Here is a 7,244-nt window from a genome sequence, read left to right on the forward strand (position 1 = left end):
ATCTGAGACACATGAGACTTTAACAAAAGTTTCCATTTGCTTTCCATTTATACTCATTGATTTTTGGCGATATTGAAGAGATCACATCTGTTTTTTCCATATTGAAATCTGACGGGCCGTGTTTCTTATCTCTTGTTTCACACCTGCTGACGCTAAAGCTTTTGTATAGATGTGGATTATTGCTACTTGTGTGCGGGTTTTTTCATGTGGATTAACAAACTCTATCAAAATGATAAATGCATGTTGGTGCTTTGTGAATCTCTCTTTTGTGCTCATAATCTATGCAACTCATGGTCCTGAATTCCGTCAGCGTGTTTCCTTGAGTTCCAAAAGAAAAATTGCATTTCATTAAAGATTGATGAGATGAAAAACCAGAGACAACTGTATTAGATGCTTTGGGGTGTGTTTATGTAGTTTTGGTGTGTGTTTGCGTGTTTGCGTGTGCCTGTGTGTGTTGAAGAAGTGATCACATTTACATTTACATTTAGGCATTTGGCAGATGCTATTATCCAAAGTAAATTACATTGTATTATTCTATACATTTATACATAGGTATCTGCAATCCCCTGGGATCCAACCCACAATGTTCTTACCACTGAGCTACAGGAATGCCATTAAATGCATTTTATTTTTAGCTTCCTCACAAGTGTAATGTAAAGATAAATGACCCCTCCCGTCATGACAAATGATGCTGAAATAGATGAATGTGGTTTAATCAGTAATTCTTTCTTTCTTATTCTGCATGAAGCCTGCACCAGTCTGAAGATCATTCGTTGTACGGAAATACAATGATCGGTACACAAACTTATTTTTCTTTATTTATAATAGTTTTTTTTTGTCGTTGAGGTTTTTATCCAGAGCAACTTATAGTGAGTTTGTCAAGGTAGGCTGTACATTTTATCAGTATTGTGACTTTGGCTTTGCTTTGCTTCCAAGCTACAGCTCAATTCCCAGCTGACATTCAACAGACAATAGATTTCGATCTTCGTCTCTTGGTGAAAAAAGTAAAGAGGCATGAAGAATCATTCAGTTTCATGCCGCGTGGATTGGTTGGAGTCAGAGCTGGTCATTTAAGCCTCGGTCAGACTTCGGACAGTGGTACGAAAATGAGCGGGCGCGATTCCTCCATTTTTCACATTTCTGTACCGAGAGGTGATGCTTTGTTCTTCAATTGGTCTCACGCACTCACGTGACGCGAATTCGCAGAGCCAGAGTTCACCACACTTCAACACTGCTACGCAGCGAAATGCTAAATATCGTTGGACGGGCTTGCGTTTCCGGTCTGTCACATTCGCATGAATGGAAGTCAATGGAAGTCAAGTGTGACTGCAGCATAAGTCGGGTCCAGCTTTGAAAAGAAGCATGACGTGTCTCCTGTGTAATACTGAACAAACAATTGTGTTGAGGGCTGTTAATGTCAGTCTGAATGTTGTTGATGCATATTTCTTGCGTTTTCTCTCGCTATCGGTTTCTTGGGCGCATGCTTGGTTACTTGGAGTTTTAACGGCATGTGATTCATTCCACGATGCTATGCTGACTATCTGACATGGAATTAGCATATTGTGTTTCTGTTCATCATGAGACAGTTAAGTGTTTTATTGACCGTTGCTCCATTGATTGTTTGTCTGACTTTTCACCAGGTGGCTTCCGATAACCAAATACACAGATTCTCCATTAGCGGCTCATTAGCAGACAGTAGGCCAGAAGCTTGTTAGCTTGTTTATTACGCATTTTGCCCTTAGAAAAGAGAAACGGCTAATTTTCGGAGAGTTGCGGAGGAAATGAATCATCTTCACCCCAGGCCAGCAATCATTTGTTTCTGTCAGGAAATCTTTACTGTAAACAGAAGAGCTCCTCCGAGCGTCCAATTAGGCCACACAATGGCCAGCGTGTTGACATGGACAGCAGTAAGACTAATCCTGTAAGAAACAAATAATTAACATCTTTAATTTATTTGTATAACTGTGGACATGTTTGTGGCTTAAAATGAGTTTGGGTGACCTGCCCAGACCGGCACGGGAGTAGATTACTGGTCTGGATTCACAGTATGGGCATGGTTTGTTTCTTGTTGCTCTCGCTAGCATGAAGATAATTTAAATGGTTTTCGGGCATGGTATCATCTTAATACCATTGGCTTATCATTGGTGAAAACGTTCTTTTTACCATGCAGACCTTTGTCTGTGCATTAAATAAACAGTTAACCCCAAAATGAAAATTTGCTCATTATTTACTCATCCTGATGCCCTCCCACGTGTCCAAATGTTTCCATTCACTTCAAATGTGTATTCAAACTGCATCAGAGCGGGTCTCTCGTGTTTACAAGTTGCGCTTATAGCTGAAATCAAACAATTATCTATAGCGAATTGGCTTTATATAATACCTGTTAGGACCTGTCAGATTTCTGACAAGGTAAAAATGATGGCCACCGTTTCTGGGAACGACCCTCAAAACAGCACTTTGTTATTAACTCGCTCTTTTTTTGACTTGGCTGGTGTTTGAATGAAAACAAATAGAATCTGACAGCAGGAAGACGTGCAGGTGCTGGAGGCAGTTTCATTAACTCAGAACAGTAGGTGATCATCACTATAAACTGCTTATCGAGGGACATGATAAAACCTGACGCTTCTGCGATAACCTTAAACAGTTCTGTAAAAAAAACGATTATTTTGATGAGAAATTGGGTGTTATGATGAGAAATGCGTTGCAGTTCTGGGCTAAAATGTGAAAGTGCTTGATCGATTTTTGGATATATATTTCCATTTCGCCAAAAACCTTCGTCCACGATTAAGCTTATTGACCGAAGACCTTGCAATAAAGAGACACGTATGCTTACATAAGGGCCAAATTATTACCAAAAGGGAAAATATTACCAAATAGTCAAGTCTAAGCCGACAAACATCCCGGTTTCTTCAAAGCTTCATAATAAAATAATGATATTTTGTTTCTCAGTGACAGCGAGTAAACTGGGTTTGTGTGATGTCTGATGTGGTGTATTGTTATCTTGTTTCAGCTTCGCTGGCGGCAGTATTGGGGTTTAAGGTCAGACGCGGCTGCCGGGTCAGACTGGTGGAGGAATCTGACTCATATGATCTTCACAGTCAAGTTGGATGAAGCTTTAGACAGTAGCGATAAGTAAAATCACACTTAAAACACACTACAAAAAGGAATGGTTTTAATGTAAAAAGCTAATGGTTCTTAATGATATTGTAATGGAAACAATTTGAATTTCTATGATAAATTCTATTGGTTTTGCTTTCCTGTCCTAAAATGTAAAATAACTTTTGCTTATCAGTTGTTGAGTATATCGTATTATTGCATATCTCATTTACATTAGTAATTGACTTCTTTCTCACTTCATCTATGCGGCACGGTTGAACTGCATTAAAAATGAGCTTCCGTCATCTCGCTGCATTAATGTGTGAGCCTGAACTTTTCATTTTTGTTATACCCTAAGAGAAAAGTGCAAAGCCGAAGATCTCTGCCTGCAGCAGTTAAACTTTGCTGACTTCAGATAAATCTTTACAAATGAGAGGGGTAATTGCTACGAAATGCCCTTTTCAAAAGCATCTCCTGGTACTTCTGCTGTGTGATCCACTGTGCCAGCTTTTTAAATACACAGGAACAGTTGCGCGTTTAAGTAGCTTAAGACTTGCGCATGATTCTCATTGCTGCATCCAGAGTTAAAGATGCTTTGCCAAGTATGGCGGTTCAATAACAACACTTACTGTAATAGGCTGAAGCGTTTAAGCCTAATAGAGCTGTTTCATTGTTCATTAAAGAAAGCGCAGAGTCGTCATTTCAGATCTGACTGTGTCCTGTCTCCCCGTGACACATTTAGGGGCTTCTGAGGATTCCTGCAGACGTCTCTTCACTTCAGATCGAACGTATTATAAAATGTTCTGTGTAGAGACCTTCAGGTTTGCAGTGAGGTACGGTGTGTGCCATTAACAGTTTTATTTGAGGAATCTGCTTTGTATGAAATTCTATGATATTTACATTACAAATACATTTATAAACCATCGGCTGCCTACTATTAAAACCTTCCATGCACCCTGCGAAAAAAAACATAGAAAGCCAATAGAAACCATCACAGAAATTCTAATGGTTTCCATTTGAATACCATGACAACCCAATAGCTTTATCCATTAAAACCATTACAAAATGCATTTTTTTGTAGTGTGTTTTGGCCACTACTCCAGTAGGATTTAACATCCAACCCATATACCAGTAGACGTCCGTACAGTTTCCACTAGTGTTTTTGTGGGTCTTATTCCAATCTAATTCATTTCCATCTACCAAAAAACAGCCCACACACAGAACCCAACCAGTAGAAACCATTATATTTTCCATTAAAACCATTTTTGGTGTCATGGTTTCTGACCTCAGAGGTACAATCCTGGCATGAATTGTGATGCACAAGAACATTTAAATTTTCCAGTTGTATCATACCATGCACATTTTCCAGTCTCTGTACACCAACGCTGACATTTATAGAGTCGTGCGACGCGGCTGTAGCGTTCCGATTGTCAGCCGATCTCTGTTTAACCTCCTTTTCATCCTCCTTCACCATCATCACATCATTCATACATTCACGCTGTGCGTTTGTATGAGTTGGTGTTACAGTATGATGCATGAGGATGTTTATTTGATTTCCACACAACAGTTTATGTGATGACTTCGTCGTGAGCAAGGTCTATTTACTCGGGGCAAAGAGGTTTTATTACAAACATTGATCATCAAAGCCACGACACGCTCTCCCATAATCCCAATTGTACATGCGCTGATGGTGTTATAATCTGTGATCTGGCAGACCGCGAGCTGCGTGGTATCCAGATTTCAGGGCTGATGGCCTCTGGAAGTAGCCATAAGTGACTTGTTTAATGAAAGTATTGGGCTAGAGGCGGCTGTGACATTGATTTCAGCAGGGGGAAACGGAGGAGGCTGAACGCTGAGCTCTGCTGCGAAGACTAAGTGGCAGTCGAGGGAACAGAGGAGCGAATTTACCGGGACGAGTTAACAGCTCACCTTGTGTTGAAACATCAAGGACGAGCACACACGCTTTGTGTATGCCGAGTTTGAGAGCGAGGGGGGAACACGGTACAGGGCATGGCAAAAGTCTGCATGGATGTGTATTTATGAGATCATAAAGTGGTACACCTCATGGGATTGTGTTTGCCTATAAAACTGGAGCGTGAAGAACTGCAAAAGGTTAAAGGGGAAGAATCAAATAAATCCAGTTGCATTTTGACTGCATTGGTGAAAACAGAAGTCTAATTTTGTTCAGGTTAAGACATACAAAATATTGACTATATTTCTTAGAAATAAATGGCATTGCCTTGATATTTTTTCAGTATGATGCAATACAGTTTATAAATGTAGATTTAAAAGTGTCCAAAAACTTTTTGCCTCAATCTTACGGCAAACCTTCTGGCATGAAGTGATGCTGTGAAGTGCAAAAAAACGTGGATATCCTTCCTTAAATCTTCATTATTTTTATAACCTCGGTGCTATTTCTCACTTTGATACATACATTTCACAGGAACTGTCTCCCACTCTTCTTTATTTTGACGCACAGACGGCCATGAGTTCCTCCAGACGCTTTTATTCCACACCAGCCGAGCTCTGGGGACTTTTGCCTGGTGAACTGCATCTCTGACACATTGGATGGATTATAAAACAGACGGAAGTAAATCCTGCTCTCGGAGTCTGATTTACATGCAGCTTTCGTGGGGTTTCACGGCCTCTTTGCTGACAAACCCGATAGGCTTTACTTTAAAGTGATTGGCTTTCTGACGTTTTTCAAGACTGGTTCGTCCGAGCCTAGCAGAGTTCATAGGGTGCCACACCGCCGATGGTTTTAGACTGACAGTTCTATCATGCCGGCGGACACTTTTGCTGTGATAAACAAGATTAAATCTCACTCTTAACAATGGAAATCGTGCCTTTTTGTCCGGTTCTTGCCAGTATCTGTTTCTTTGACATGAAGTAAAAGACAAAATCCTTGCCTTGTACTCTGATAGACAAGCATCACTTTAAGGTCTCGGTTCACAGCACCAACAAAATCTGTAGCCGTAAGATCGCGAAGAGACAACATCGAACATGATTTTTTTATTATGATGAATTGTCTTTCCCGTCACTGGCTTGAAATATTTATAACATGATGGCTGAGATAAAGGGTTACGTTTTGCACCCGGATGGTTTTATAGGCCAGATGGAGAGAAGTTTGGAGGAGGGCACAAGTAACAATGAAGAATAATGTGAGCCGTAAAGAGAAATAAGTGCGATTTGAAATGGATTTGATGTTTTGTGAGCGATGAGGAAGGTTGGACGGGTGAGGCCTGGCCAGATGCAGCAGATAAATGTGATAGAATATTGACTGGATGACTGATGAGATTTGTCTCTCTTACAGGAGTTGAACTGCGATTGAGAAAGAAACTGCTGTGCCTACCTGTACATTCTGCCCTTAAACTGATGCAAGACTATTGACGTTAACAGCATCACTAAAGCATGTTACAAAAGGATTAGCTTAAAACAGGACTAGGCCTTAGTTAAAATACGATATTTGAGTTGTGATAGAAACATGCTTTACAAAAAAAAACATCACTGACACGTACCTCTCTAACATTAGCCTGGGCTTACGTCCTCTCCTGGAAACCGCCGGCAACTGTGATTCGTAACATTTTGCCTCTTTATCGCCATCTCTGTTTGAAACATAACATTGCAGATTAGTTTAAGTACTTATCTTAATGTGAAACTAAGCCAAACTGACATTTTTTCACACATCGTACCGTACCGTTCAACTTTTAAAGCATTATTATAAGTTAGGATACAACAAAAGTTAATAAAATATCTAAATCATGGCCCTGTCTGTGAAATCCAGGCTGGTCGGATTATCTATTTATGACATTAAAAGCATCAAAATAGTCAAAGCCGCAAAAAAAATGTGAAAGTACAAAATGTTTATTTTTTTTAGAAACAGTAGATACAGTTTTCATATTTAACAAATATTAAAATAAATGATTTTATTTTTATAATTTTCCACCAAAAACGAAAAAGTTTGCTTTCCAAGCATTGAATTAAATCTTTAACATGGCCTTGGCCAGTCAGTACCCTAAAGATATCAAGGTTATATTTTTACATAATTTTGTTTACATTATGTATCGTGATTTTATATTAAACACTGAATCACACACACAAAAATGACTTTAGTTGGATTTTCCGGCAGTGTCACAAATGCCTGGATA

The sequence above is a fragment of the Barbatula barbatula genome, assembly GCF_947034865.1.
Source record: "Barbatula barbatula genome assembly, chromosome: 15".
Classification (NCBI taxonomy): domain Eukaryota; kingdom Metazoa; phylum Chordata; class Actinopteri; order Cypriniformes; family Nemacheilidae; genus Barbatula; species Barbatula barbatula.